General features: G+C 47.4%; 1 protein-coding gene across 1 annotated transcript in view; it reads right to left on the bottom strand.

Annotated features, from left to right (window-relative positions):
- Positions 1 to 15,629, bottom strand: part of VAV3 (vav guanine nucleotide exchange factor 3) — a 1,144,177-nt gene that overhangs the window by 537,688 nt on the left and 590,860 nt on the right. The window lies entirely within an intron of this gene.

Below are 15,629 nucleotides of genomic sequence, written 5' to 3'. Positions count from 1 at the left end.
ACAACACCCTCCTCCCCTGTCGGAAACCAGACTTACCTGAATCCAGGGGGTCTTCCGCCAGGGGACGGGACGGGGCGCTGCTAGCGCCAGCAGCGCCCACCAGCAGAACACCGCCAGGCCGTATTAGTTTTCATAATACGGCTGGCAGTGGTCTACTGGCGTGGCGCTGCTGATGGTAGCAGCGCCACCTTAACGCCATCAGCCAGCATGGCCACGCTCAGATTTCCACCCTTTTGGTGGCAGAAATCAGTCTGTAGTCATAATTTGGCAGACAGCTGTTAGCTGCGGCGACGGTCTTTTGCGGCCGTCACCGCGGCAGTAGGCGTTACTTACCGTTAATGTCATAATATAGGCCTATATGCTGAGAATTGTTGGTAATATCTTTTCTTCTTGTTTCTAGTGCACCGGAACCACATCAACACAAAAGAAGCAAGGAGCACAGACCCTCCTATGCAGTGCCACAAGGCAGCAGAGCAAACTCAGAGATACAAGTCTATCTTTTCTTGTTTTATCCCAAACCCCTTCCCCTCTGAGGCAGTCAGTGAATTAAGGTTGTAGTTACTTGATTTCGTTCTCTGTCTCGGGTGGGATTAGAGGTCCAGCATTATCTCCACCACTGGAATCAGACAAGTGTGTGACACCTCTCTCTATTATCAGAGAGTGCAGTGTAACTTTGAAGCTAGTTTATCTCCCTATAATCCCACACATATATACAGGCACACAACCAATGTGAAGTCAGAGATTTCATTAGATAAAGAACAACATCAGCAGTTTAGGCCAACGACTTGATTGTGAATTACTTCAATACAATTACAGTTCCTAACTGTAGACAATGCTAGTGATTAGTGGACAATCATGACAGATTGCACTTTTCATGTGTGCTTACTGATCATTGCAATCAAGGGTCATTTGCAGGTCTAAACTTCACCCTTACTGAACACTGTAATTAAGGGTAATTTTCAGGTCCAAACATCATCCACTTTAGAATCCAGAGAAGGGAATCTCCGGGCAACACATACTACAAAGTATGTGGGCACCCACCTAACGAGTCGCAGCATAGTGCCAGAGTTTTTCAGAAAAACAGATGCAAACATATAATCCCCAGACATACTTCCTCATTCAAATCTCTTGGTTACTACTCCAAAATGTGACACAGAAAACTACTAATTTCACAATAATTTTATTAACACCAAAAACAGTCACATGATAAAATATTAAAACCAAAAACAAAGTGTACAATTAAAAGTAGCAGATGAATTTGGATATAAAGTACATTAATTTTGACATGTAGTTTTCTCATTTTTCCAGCCAGTGTTAAGATATTTTCTTACCAACACACAACTGCCCAAGGTGAGGCGTGAGTGAAATGGAGTCTATATAGCTATTGTAATACAATTGACAAATGTCTCATCTCTCACGTTTCATCTTCTTTTGTAAGTCATCAGTTACATAGAAAAGAGGGAGAATCTAAATGGAGTTCCAAATATAAAGACCATACAATGCAACAAGTTAACAATAGCTTTTTCCTGGTGGAGAGTTAAAATGATAATTAAGACTTGGTAAGATACAGCAAAAAAAGATAGATCATTTTTAATGGTCACTTTCTCTCTTTTTAAGTGTAGCTTGACATCACAGGTGTCACTTGACCTGACATGATAGAAAGAAAAAAAAGAGAGGGGCTTTAGCTCCACCCGTATGTTAGCTTTTCTGAGTACATTATGTGACTGGGCAGAAGACTTGTGATGCACCGGAAAACTGTGATTTTGCACTGCTTTTGGCTGCTAAAAGGCTCCATGAATACCTAATATTGCTGCTGCCTTGAAACCTAAGAGGCAGCTTATTTATTGTCATTTTCCAAGCACATTCTCCAAAGGCTGTCACTAATCATGTGTGCTGGATCACTCATGGCAGGGCGCTGCACTGAAGCACTGTCTGCAATCTGTCTCGGGCCTCTGGTGATAGTCTGGTACCTGTGTTATCTATGTGGATGCTCTAGCCAGCAGCTAAATCACTGATATTTACGGGGCAGAGACAGACAGTGAAGGGGGTATTTCTGGTTATATGTTGTGAGTAGGAAAGCAGAATGTAGCATTCATAAATGTTGATCCTTGAAGCAGGTATTGCGTCACATCCACAAAGACATCCACAAAGACAGCCTCCATCCACACATTACATAAACAGAATGTACATTATGACAATATACTAAAGAGTGCATGTGGTTTGACCCCCAAGCAAGACATTTTTTCAAAACATTCTCACTCTTACCATGGGGCTAAAACGTTATGGGAAGTGAATATTCTTTCTAGGAGTATGTCACACATAGCTAACACAATTTGTAGCTGGTATTTTGCAACATCTCAGTTCTGCACCAATAAACAATTGATGATTTTGTCATTCTCCTTGGCTGGGTTGGGTCTTTGCTCTTCGCTTTCGATATAAAAGAGGATTACTTGGCATTTAACATATGTCTGTAGGAAACTGGGCTACTAGTTGAGCGGGTGACACCCTGCTCCAGCAGCAACCACAATCAATGTCAGGGTGAAGTCACAAGCAAACCCCAAATTAACCTGTGCTCAACTCTTTGATAACTTACCACAGACTAGTCAGGCTTAACTTAGATGCAATGTGTAAAGTATGTATGCAGCACTTAAACAATTATAAGATGAAAACACAAAACAAGAAAAATTCCACACCAAATTAGAAAACAGAATAGGTTTTAATAAATAAAAGAAGACCAAAGTTGAAAAAATTCTATCAGTAGAACCGGAGATATGCAACCTTAATTATTTCAGTGAATATAGTGTCAAAGATCACAAATTGCCATCGGGGTATGTCCAGTCCCAATAGAAAGGAACAAAGTCACATGTTCAAGCCAACCACATAGGAGCATGGACTGGCTACAGGGACCCATTTAGGTCTGCTGAACAGTACCTTAGTCCTGGTTGAAATAAGTTGCGGGGTTCCGGGTGCTGGATATGTCACACAGCAGAGGCGATGCTAGATCCAGGTAAGGAGATGCATCACGCAATAGAGGTTTTGATGGGCTATGTTCGATAATGCAATGTCCTAGAGTGGTGATGCATCGTGCAAAATTGCTTCTGGGGAGCTGTGGTGGCAACGTGATGTCCTGGTGTGGAGATGCTTTGCACAGTGGTGATTCCAGTGGGCTGCTGTAGGCGATCTGGAATCCTTGCACTTGGGAAGTCCACAAAGCTTAGTTCTGCTAGGGGTGGTGCTGCGCAGCAGAGGAGATGCTCGGTTGTGTTTGACTAGGGTGGCACCAATTGGTAGTGTAGGACTCATGGTTGTAGAGTCCAGGTGCTACTTACATGAGACTAGCACCAGGAGTCACTTTTGTGGTCCTGGGTACAGGCTGCAGGTCCAGTCCTTCACACCCAAGTGAGAGGGCAGCTAGTCAGCACAGCAGGGTAGCAGATCTTCATGGCAGCAGTCCAGCGAAGTGGCAGTCCTTTCAACAGCGCACGAGTCCTTCTTCCTGGCATAGTCTTCCACAAGTCCAAAAGTGTAATGAAGAGTTGGTGGCTGAGGTTGAATATTTATACCTGGTGCCTTCTTTGAAGTGGGAGAAGCTTCTAGAGAATTTCCTCCAGAGTGCTCAGATTTCCTGCCTCAGCAGTCCTAGCACCAGACTAACTGCAGGGGGTATACAGTCCTTTGTGTGAGAGCAGGACACAGCCTATTGAGGTGTGAGTGGGGTTGTGCCCAGATCTGCTCCTCCATCCTGCCAGTGATGGCCCATCCAGTAACACCTATGCTCTTTATTGTGTTTACCTATCTGGGAGGACTACACCAAGACCAACTGCCAACTACACTTAGTCATGTGGCCCAAAATTATAATTTAAAATCAGGCTTTACCATAAAGGAGGCTGCTCATCACAATTCCAAATGCACCAAACATGCACTGTTTCCTGTTCTCATTAGGAGGTTATCCTTAATAAATGTAATAAGTAGGCGTGGGTGGAGCTCGCGGAGCTCTACTTTGCGCAATTCCACGGAGTTGGTAAGCAACTCTGTGGAATTCCGCAGAGCTCCGCAAGCGGCATGCTGCTTGCCCTGGGCTGAATGCTTCGGATCTCGAAAGAGCTAAGCAGGGTTGACCCTGCTTAGCGCTTCAGAGATTGGGCACATTCAGGCCAGGGCAGGTGGAAGTGAAAGCTGCCGTTTTCAGGCCTCTTGTGTTCTGGCCTGCCCTGTGTGCAATCAGTCAGGGCATATGGGCCAGGCCGGTGCATAAGAGGCCTGAAACATCAGCTTTTGCTGCCTATGGCCCTGGCCTAAAGTTAGCAAAAGCTGCTGTTTCAGGCCTCTTGTGCACCATTGTTCACATTAAAAAAAAAAAAACGAGGACTTACCTGGGTTCTCCCAGGGGGTCCTTGTTGCCAGTGCTGCCGCCTGGCTCTCTGCCTCCCTCTGCCCCCTATGCCCGGAATCCATTCTGGAGTGGCCAGCAAGCAGCTCTGCCAATGTCGAGTGAGTAATAAGCACGGCAGCACCAGTTATGGGACACACAGCGCAGGCACAGACTGTCTGCGCCTGCGCTGTGTGGCCCATAACTGGGCTGCGAGCGCATGTGTTGAGCACCGCTCCGCTGGCGGGGCTAGCAAAGCTTCTGGTCAGACTCCGCGCTCCAAGCTGTCACCCACTAGCGGGGTGCCAAAAACTCCATTAGCGCCACCAGCGGAGCTTGCAGCCATCCCTAGTAATAAGGTAATTGCAAATGTTATCATATAGGAGAGGTAGACCTTGCAGTAGTGAAAACTGTATGTGACAGTTTGTCACTGTCAGGACATGTAAAACTTAAAAGTACATGTCCTACTTTTTAAATTCATTACACCCTGCCCTGTGGGCTGTTTAGGGATTACCCTAGGGGTCACATATCTATTAAAAAGGAAGGATTAGCCCTGGCAAAAGTTGATTTTGTCAGGTCGAAATGGCAGTTTAAAACTGCACAGACATGCTACAATGGCAGGCCTGAGATATGTTTTAAAGGCTACTTAAGTAGATGGTACAGCAAGTGCTACTGGCCCACTAGTAGCAGTTAATTTACAGAGCCTGGGTATATGTAGCACCAATTTACTATCAATCAATCAATCAAGAAATTTATAAAGCGCGCTATGTACCCGTGAGGGTTTCAAGGCGCTAGGGAGGGGGGGGGGTGGCTGCTAAAGGCCTCTTGTCCACGGGGAGCCAGTGGAGGTCCTTCAGGTGGTAGGAGATGTGGCAACGGCGGGGTATGTCGAGGATCAAGCGGGCAGATGCGTTCTGGATGCGTTGGAGTAGTTGGATGTCTTTTGTTGGGATGCCTGTGTAGAGTGCGTTGCCGTAGTCAAGTCTGCTACTGACGAGGGCTTGGGTCACCATCTTTCTGGTTTCCGTAGGGATCCACTTGAAGATTCTGCGGAGCATGCGGAGGGTGTTGAAACAGGAGGAGGAGACTGCGTTGACCTGTTTGGACATGGTGAGAGCGGAGTCAAGGATGAAGCCGAGGTTGCGTGCGTGGTTGGCAGGAGTGGGTGGGGGGCCCAGTGCGGTGGGCCACCAGGAGTCGTCCCAGGCCGAGGGGGAACGACCGAGGATGAGGACTTCTGTCTTGTCGGAGTTTAGTTTCAGGCGGCTGTTTCTCATCCATTCGGCGATGGATTTCAGTCCCTCGTGTAGGTTGGCTTTGGCGGTGTGTGGATCTTTAGCGAGGGAGAGGACGAGCTGGGTGTCGTCGGCGTAGGAGAGCATGCTGAAGTTGTGCTGACGGGCCAGTTGTGCGAGGGGTGCCATGTAGACGTTGAACAGCGTCGGGCTAAGCGAGGAGCCTTGGGGGACGCCGCAGAAGAGGTTGGCGGCTTCGGAGCGGAAGGGTGAGAGTCGGACTCTCTGGGTTCTACCGAAGAGAAAAGAGGAGATCCAGTTGAGGGCATTGTCTTGAATTCCGGCTTCGTGGAGTCGGGTTAGTAGGGTGCGGCGGCACACCGTATTGAAGGCGGCGGAGAGGTCTAGGAGGATCAGGGCTGAGGTTTCGCCGTTGTCCATTTGTTGTCTGATGTCGTCTGTGGCAGCGAGGAGTGCAGTATTGGTGCTGTGGTTGCGTCTGAATCCGGATTGGGAGGGGTCTAGGATGGAGTTGTCTTCGAGGTAGTGGGAGGGCTGTGCGTTGACGATCTTCTCGATGACCTTCGCTGGGAAGGGGAGGAGGGAGATCGGTCAGAAGTTTTTGAGGTCGTTGAGGTCAGCCTTGGGTTTCTTGAGAAGGGGTTGGATGTCGGCGTGATTCCAGCTGTCCGGGAAGGTTGCGGTGTTGAAGGAAAGGTTGATGATCTTGCGGAGTTGGGGGGCGATGGTGGCGTTGGCTTTGTTGAAGACGTGATGTGGGCAGGGGTCAGAGGGAGATCCTGAGTGGATGGAGTTCATGGTCTTTAGGGTTTCGGCGTCATCTACGTGGGTCCAGGTGGTGAGGCGGTCTGCGTGGGAGGGGTTGTTGGGGGTGGGGTCTGGTGGAGGTGTGGTGTTGAAGCTGTCGTGGAAGGCGGCGATTTTCTGGTAGAAGAAGGTGGAGAGAGCGTAGCAGAGTTTCTGGGATGGTGGGACGTCGTTGACGTTGGCGTTGGGGTTGGAGAGCTCCTTCACGATGCAGAAGAGTTCCTTGCTGTCGTTTGAGTTGTTGTTTAGGCGTTCTGTGAAGTGGGAGCGTTTGGCGAGTCGGATCAGTTGGTGGTGTTTGCGGTTGGCTTCCTTGTGGGTTGCTAGGCTGTCGGGTGTGCGCTCGAGGATCCATTTTTTCTTGAGTTTCTGGCAGTTGCGTTTGGAGGTGATCAGTTTGTCTGTGAACCAGGCTGCTTTTTTCTTTTCTTGGTTGACGGTGGGTCTCTTGAGTGGAGCTAGGATGTTGGTGCAGTTGAGGATCCACTGTTGGAGGTTGATGGCGGCGGAGTCTGGGTCGGTGGGGTCGGACGGTGGGTTTTTGGCGAGGGTGCTGGTTAGTTGGTCTTCGGTGACTTTTCCCCAGCGGCGGTGAGGCGGTAGTGGGGTGCGGTGGTGTTCGGTGTTTTTCTTGAAAGTGAAATGGACGCAGTGGTGGTCGTCCAGTGGAGTTCGGAGGTGTGGCTGAACGAGATGTGGTTGCTTGCAGTGAAGAGTGGGTCAAGGGTGTGACCGGCGATGTGGGTGGGTGAGTTGACCAGTTGTCTGAGTCCGAGGTTGGAGAGGTTGGTGGTCAGAGATGCGGTGTTGGCGTCGTTGTTGTTCTCCAGGTGGAAGTTGAGGTCTCCCAGGAGGATGTAGTCCGTAGAGGCGAGGGCGTGGGTGCTTGCGAGGTCGGAGATGGTGTCACTGAAGGGGGCTCTTAGTCCTGGAGGTCGGTATATGAGGGTTCCTCTGAGGGTAGTGTTGGGGTCCGTGTGGATCTGGAAGTGGAGGTGTTCGGCTGTCTTGAGGGTGTCTTCCGTGTGGGTGTGGATCTTGAGGGTGGATTTGTGGACGATGGCTATCCCTCCACCGATTCCGTTTGTGCGATCTCTTCTGGTGACCTTGTAGCCATCAGGGATGGCGATGGCGATGTCAGGGGCAGAGGAGTCGTTCCACCAGGTTTCGGTCAGGAAGGCTCCGTCTGGGGCGGTGGTGTCGAGCAGGTCCCAGAGCTCGATGGCGTGCTTTCTTGCAGAGCGTGTGTTGAGGAGGATGCAGTGCAGGTGATGGGTGTTGATTGTTGCAGGCTGTGTTGTTCTGTTGCAGGTGAAGTTGCAGGTGCGGCAGGAGAAGGGTCCTTTGGTGTGCTTCGGGGTGGCCTGGAAGCATTCAGTGGAGGATCCAGGGTTAAGGTCGAGGAGTTCGCTGGCCGAGTAGCGGAGGCTGGAGGTACGGTGGGCGATTGGACCAGGGGGGATGGCGCTGGGCGCGGTCCAGGCGCGGTCCAGCCGCGGACGGGCGCAGACGGGCTTGCATCCGGCGTGCCAGCGCGCGGACGCGCAGCGCCAGCCATTAAGAAGGGAGGGGGGAGGGAGGAGCAGCTGGGAGGCGGAAGGCGGGAGGGAGCGGCGAATGGGGGCGCGAGGGGGGCGGGCCGCAGGGAGGCAGCGGCAGGGAAGAGATCGGCAATGGGGAGCGCCCAAGGGGCGAAAAAGCAGTAAAAAACAAGGCACAAGCAGAAAGGCAAACGTTCAAAAACAGTCACAAAATACAATGATGGCACAAATTACACTCGGGATACAGCAATCAGAGGGGCACAAAGGGGGCAGAAGCGCAAGGAGGCAAGGTGCTGAAACAGTGGAAAAAAACACTTACAGAACGGCGAAAAGCGGCACACGGGTCAGGTGAGGCTTACCAGGGCCTCGAACACGCTAGCAGCAGCGTTAGCGGGGGTCAGGGGCATGAGACAGCAAGGTGGTGCTGCGGACTTGGGGGGCGAGCTCTAGACCTAAAACAGGTCAGAGGTCGCTCACTCGCGACGTGCCAGCCATTAAGAATGGAGGGGGGAGGGAGGAGCAGCTGGGAGGCGGGAGGCGGGAGGGAGCGCCGAATGGGGGCGCGAGGGGGGCGGGCCGCAGGGAGGCAGCGGCAGGGAAGAGATCGCCAATGGGGAGCGCCCAAGGGGCGAAAAAGCAGTAAAAAACAAGGCACAAGCAGAAAGGCAAAAGTTCAAAAACAGTCACAAAATACAATGATGGCACAAATTACACTCGGGATACAGCAATCAGAGGGGCACAAAGGGGGCAGAAGCGCAAGGAGGCAAGGCGCTGAAACAGTGGAAAAAAACACTTACAGAACGGCGAAAAGCGGCACACGGGTCAGGTGAGGCTTACCAGGGCCTCGAACACGCTAGCAGCAGCGTGGGCAGGGGTCAGGGGCACGAGACAGCAAACTAGTGAATTATAAGTAAATTAAATATACCTATCGGGGATAAGTCAAAGTTACAATTTTTGAGGAGTGAGCACACACACTTTACCAGCAGTTAGCACTGGTAAAGAGCACAGAGTCCTAAGGCCAACAACAAAGAAATCAGAAAAATTATGGAAGATGAAGGCAAAAAGTTTGGGGGAAGACCACCCTAAGGTTGACAGGTCTAACATGTGTCACTCCCAACTGAAAGTTGAGAGAACTACCCAACCTCTTTGTAATTTTCATCACTATGGAGTAAGAATCTGAATGGACCACCAGGATTGGCGTGGTCTGACCCAGGAAGGTGCTCGACCATAAAGTCAATTCTCTGTAGGGAGATGGACCACCTCAACAGTTTGGGATTTTCATCCCTCATTTGCATGAGCCATCTGAGGGGTCTCTAGTCTGCCTGAACCCAGAAGTGAGTCCCAAACAGGTATAGTCTCAGGTTCTTCAATGCCCACAGCAAAGCAAAGGCCTCCCTTTCAATAGCACTCCACCTCTGTTCCTGGGAAAGGGTCTTCCTACTGATGAAGGCTACGGGTTGCTCTAGGCCATCCTCATGTAACTGTGCTAAGACAGCCTTTTGCCATGGTCTGAAGCATCTGGCCGCACAATAAACTCCTTAGAAATGTCAGGACCCTAAAGAACAGGTGCTGTACTCATCGCTTCCTTGAGGATGCCGAAGGCTTTCTGGGCTTACTCTCTCCAGAACATCTTTCTGGGCTACTTTTTAGCAGTCAGCTCCATTAAGGGGGCAACAATGGTGTCCTATCCCTTGACAAACCTCGTATAATACCATGTAAGGCACAGGAACTTCCACACCTCCATCTTTGTTTTAGGGGGTTGACAGGCCAGGATTGTCTCAATCTTGGCCTGAAGGGGCTGCACCTTGCCCCCAACCACCATGTGGCCCAGATACACCAATGACTCTTGCCCTATCTGGCATTCACTGGTCATGTTAGTCAGGCCCTCCTGCTTCAGGGCCTGAATCCCCTTCTGTAGGTGGTACAGGTGTTCCTTCCAGCTGGAACTGAAGGCAGCTATATCACCTAGGTAGCACACACAGAATGCCTCCTTCTTGGCTGAAACCCGGTTGACCAATCTCTGAAAGGTAGCCAAAGGGCATTACCCCAAACTGGATGTGGCTCTCTGGGGTTGAGAATGCAAACCTCTCATTTACCCCAAAGTCAGAGCAATCTGCCAGAACCCTGATATGAGATCAAAAGTACATAAAAGTGTACATTACACCTCATATTAATAAAGCATTTGTACCAAATATTCATAATAGTGCATTGAACACCCTGCCCCCAATAGGTTCTTAACTATTCATATTGCTCAAAATCTGAGGCACAAATCAATCAAGTCCAAGTGTGCACACTTGGGCTTGATTGATTTGTGCATACAGAGTCAACAGTCATCCCCTGTTAGACATTTTGTATTAGCCCTCATATTTTGCGTCATGTGAATAGTTAGGAATCTATGGGGGACTCAAGCTCTTTACTTGACATTTTTTAAAGGAGCTGGAAATCACTTAACCTCTACCAGGGTGTTCAATGCAGTATTATTAATATTTGTTATAAGTGCTTTATTAATATCAGGTGTACGTTTTTATGATATTTATCAGCACTGCATTCAGTAATGGCGTTTTCGAGTAATCTCTTAAAAAATGGCTGACACTTTATTGGTATCCCAGTTAACTCATGGTGCATGGTCCATTGTCTGTGTTTATGTTTCTGTAATCAATGGACTTTGGGAATAAAAATGGGATGAGTTTAGGGGTCTCTTACCTGTGAACAAGGTCATTTGCTTTCCATAACACGTAGGATGTCTGTTTTCCATTAAACTTCACTTTGGCAAGACGGAGTGATGGAGGCTATTTTTTTTCCATCCTGTATGCTTTGGAGGTGTGCCCGGGCTGGACAGACAGCTGTTTTGAATGTGTGGGGGTCACTACCTCGCCTCGGTACCATAATGAACAGTAAGCTAAACTCAGTCAATGTCTGCCAAATTCTGTGCAGATTCATCAGTTGATGGCATATTTGTGAGAAAGTGAATATGTCTTAACCCTCTCCATGATATCTGCCATCCCCTTTGATGAACCTGAGAAAAGCAGAGTAGGATAAACATGGTACTTCTCTACCACATTTCAAGCAGGTCCATCAATTAGAGCCAAGGTTATTAGTAAATCAAAAATGCTTAGTTCCTCGCTTTCAATTCCCCCCCACCAAATCTCATCTTCATGAAATCTGAGATACCCTAAAATATCTTACTGGCAAATTTAATGCAGATTAACCAAACTGTGTTAAAGCTATAAGCAAGTGAGAATGTATTACCCTTTTCATAACTTTACCCACCCATTGGTGGTGTTGACAAACTTGACATGTCAAGAGAAACCCAATCCTTCAAAGCTTCTGTTAATTCTGTGCACATTCTTCACACAGTGCTAATTTTATTAAAAAGGGAACTTTTCTGCCCTCTCTTTTTAACACTGCCCCACCCTACTCCTGATGGAGCCATACAAGCTTAACAATACTATGAGAAGTCTAAGGCCCATATTTATACTTTTTTTAGCGCCGCATTTGTGTAATTTTTTTGCGCTAAAGCGGTGCACACTTACAAAATACAATTGTATTTTGTAAGTTTGCACCGCTTTTGCATCAAATAACATCGCAAATACGTCGCTAAAAAAGTATAAATATGGGCCTAAATGTGCTATTCTATGTGGATATTTATGCAGATCCATCACACAGTTCAAACGTTATTAGTGAATGAAAAATATTTTTGACCCTTACTTTAGGTTTGTTCCACCCCCCCTCCCCCCCCCCCCCACCCCCTCAAGTGGGATATTTATGAAACCTGAAATTCTGGCGCTGGGAGACACTTGCATCAACGTTCAACGCAAATTACATTTTATGACCCTTCCCACTTAAATCTCCCTCCCGATGGACTGGCACAACATCTGAAATATCATTAGCAAATTAGATGAAGATCTGCCAGTGGCCCATAATTATAGGCAAATCAGAAAAAGGCCTTTTCAGTTGAAACTGCACCTGAATCATAACTACGTAGAGGCAGCTACCACGGTGTAATATCAAACTTCTAAACACTGACATTAAATCTCTGATAAAAATGTATGGGCAGTGACGAATACACAAACAAGAACAGCATAAAGCAGAAACAGTAAATTATCCTAGCTACTGACTTGCAAAGCGGTCTGTCTCCTTTGCCAATTGTTAAAGACAGTGCTCCCGTTTTCTCATATCCTCCTCCTTGCCATCTCTCTGAGGCTAAACTAAGGAGTCTCCTGGGCTTCAATTTTCCCCTCCCTGGAGCCTTTGCTCCGCGGCCGAAGGCAACACTGGCAGTGGGCCCTAATGCAAGCAAAGCAGGGTGATAAAACTGCCACGGTTGGGGTTTAGTTAGCTCCTCGTACCATGGGGTCATAGTGCCACGGTACCTGCAGCACCAACAGTGCCTTCAGCCCCTTTGTGTTATGAAAAAAAAACACAGTAGCAGAGTTGACCTAACCTTTATGCTATCAAGGACAATTGGCCCCCACTCCGCTTTTTCATAATTGAGATTCAGTGTTCACTTATACCTACGGCTTCGGTACCTGTTGCACTAGTGATAGCCATGATCCTTTAAAAAATCCCCCTATAGATCGCCAATTTCCTAGAGGGCATCTCGCTGAGGAAGCTGTCTGTGCTTATTTGTAAGTAGAAAATGAGGGTTTCCAACAGTGTCCAGACACATTATTTCCCTGTAGAAGCAAGTCATGTATGTCACCACAAAGCAAGGGTTTCACCGAGGGGAGAGTGGGTGGCAGCAGACACGCCTGCACCTCGTTACTGAATGGGTGGCAGATGCAGAGTTCGTTGTGCCCAACCTTAACCCACAAGAGAAGGTATAAACCATGAATAGTAGGCCAGGCAATATTCCACAATTTTTTTTAATTGTGCCTAAAATAAAACGCCCATCATTATGAATATGCCACCCAATACCCCATCAAAAATCCATATCACAAAACTCTAAGACTATCAGATTGTTGCTCCTATAAACCAGGGCACTGCAATCATATACCAAGGTACATCCCCGTATGTATCTGATGTTGCTCCAACATCCCAGATGTGGTTGTCATAAAAGGCGTTCAATATGGCAGGGCCAGTTAAGGCAACAGCTCGAATAAAATGCATGTGGAAAAAAATAAAATGTTTGTGCCAGTTAATGGGCCAACATAGTTTGTGTGCGGAATATAAATTCCAACAGAACTATGGCTGTTCTACATCAGTGCACTTCCTGTATAGTTATATCATGTCCCTTGGTTTCCTGCCACATGCTTCATATTGCTAGCACTGTCCTGGGTACTCAAGCTCACACACATGCCAGGTATTTCAAGCACATGTCCAAGTACTCCAATAGTATGCCAAGAGGGTGTCATCGCATCTCTCTCACTTTCTCTGACACACACATGCACAAACACACTTATACACATCCACCCCCACACATAGACCTTTTGTCAGTTTTTCTGTCTTTCTCTTCCTCTTTCATTCTCCCTTTTTGTGTTTTTCTCTCTCATGCTGTGGATTAAAGTCTGCTGAGGGCAAATAAGTGTCGCCCCCCAAAATGAGTGCTGGTGGACACCATCTGCAAACACCCACTCAAATTAAGCACAGTCTGTGACAGGGCGAAAGTGTTCCCACCCCACACAAACACTATGGCAATTCCTAAATCCTCTTTCTCAAAATCTGAAGAACCGGTTTGAGACAGTAGTTGAGAGGGAAACCAGTTTGATGCTCTCCTTTTACTTGAGGAAATCAGTTCACTTAGATATTTCTGATGGCTGCCAAGAATGAATGGGGGTGGGGCTACATCTCCCTTATGACTGGCAGTCTCTCACAGCTTACCAGTTCTAAATTATAAATGTAACTATTACCTTAAACTAAAAAAATGCGGAATCAACTAGTTCAGATGAGATTTGTACTACAAATAATATAAACGTTGCTACATTCCACATATTGTCATCATGCTATTGACTTTCTCTGGGAGATACGACTTTAACAATGCACAGCGATTATACTTTAATAATGTTTTTCTTCATATGGTCCCTTACAGTAGTATTTAAACTGTGTTTAAGTGGACCTGCTCGAGGCAGCCATTAAAAGAGAGGCACTGGATATGTGCCAAGTGTTGCACAGTTTACTGTTTTTGAAAGCCAGGATCAGAACTCAGGTCGCAGCGTTCCCCAGGCCAGTAGTCAGCCACTAGCCCACACTGGACAGCCTATTAGTACCAAGAGGTCAGGGCATTATTGTCCTAAGTCACACAACTCGGGTGAAAGTTAATTCGGGGAAAAAACAGGAAAAGAGGGCAGGGTGGCCTTCAAAAAGGAACACATATTCCCTTTACATTTGTTTTATTGTTTTCACTTTTCCCTCTCAGTGTTACCCTGCAACCCTACTGCTTTCAAAAGCACGGTGCTTACCTCCCATGTCTCCCTCCAAATACAATCTTACTTGCAACCAACAGAAGAAAGTATACGTGTGGGTGAAAAGCGTGTGGGTGAAAAGCGTGTAGTGGAAAAGTAGAAGGAAGCTTCTTTCTTTTTACAAAGTGCGACGGTTCCACCCACCCTACTTTTATCCCAGTGATTTGTCATGCCGAGGGAAGAGTGCCTACAGAACTATTGGTGGAGTGGTTTAGAGGGGGCACAGCAGAGGAGGCACATGCGCAGAAGCGAGGAAAAAGGAGGATTGCTATTTTGCCTGATTGGCCTTGTATTTGGTTAAATCGGTGCACGCCACGTAATGTACCTGTCCACATTAAACCCAAAATCCAGACTAGGTTTCAGCCAAATGCCTTCTGGCATTTTAAAACCACGACTTCACTGTGTCTGCAACACAAAGTTAATATTATCTGTAAGTGATGACTTCAGCAAATTGCTCAAACATTTTATGTCTCAAATGTTAAACAGTTAATGGCAGGGATGAGATAAAGTAAAAGGGCAGACATCTAGTAATGGGCATGTGGATCTTTCAGCGCTGCATTCAGAGCACTTACAATCAGAATGTCGCAACAAAAAGGAATGAATTATTAATGATGTTGATTTCTACATTTCTGCATTTCATCATGAATAACTAACCGACATGCAGCCAGCAAAAATGAAAAGGGGAACAACAAAGGAGCACACTGGTGCAACCGCAGAGAAAATGCAGAACCCACAAACGTATAAATGCAAATTAAGATAGAAATGCGTTAGAAATACCTTGGAGGAGCACACTAGATGGAGCTGACTCTTGTGTTGACCTGAAATAACCAAAGTTGATGTCCTGCGTGAAAGGGCCATACATGTATCACCCTATATCTTCTAAGATATGGAGCTGCTGTACTCTCTCTCCCTCTGCTGGCACATTAAGGCTGCCACAGTGCAAGGGTGTCAAGCATACTTTGTGAGCTGGAAGGGGATCCTTCCAGTACTAAAACCATACTTTAATATTTTTTCCACTTTGTATATGTGCTCAACTGTGCAGCACATATGCAAAGTCAGAAAAGTGTGGAGAGCTTTAAAAATTGCTCCACAGTTAGGCCTGCTTTGAGGAGGTATAAGGTTTTTGACGAATATCCTTCTCTGCAGTTGCTAGCACATAGGGATTTGCATCAACATCCTGGGTGGCTGCATTGGAATGCCAATGTATCACCCTTAAAACCAGGCCTCCTTAACGCAAAGTTACTTTAGCCAACCT

This window comes from Pleurodeles waltl, chromosome 4_2, assembly GCF_031143425.1.
Source record: "Pleurodeles waltl isolate 20211129_DDA chromosome 4_2, aPleWal1.hap1.20221129, whole genome shotgun sequence".
NCBI classification, from domain to species: domain Eukaryota; kingdom Metazoa; phylum Chordata; class Amphibia; order Caudata; family Salamandridae; genus Pleurodeles; species Pleurodeles waltl.
Note: the sequence above shows the minus strand (reverse complement) of the source record. Positions and strands in the feature narration are given on the sequence as shown.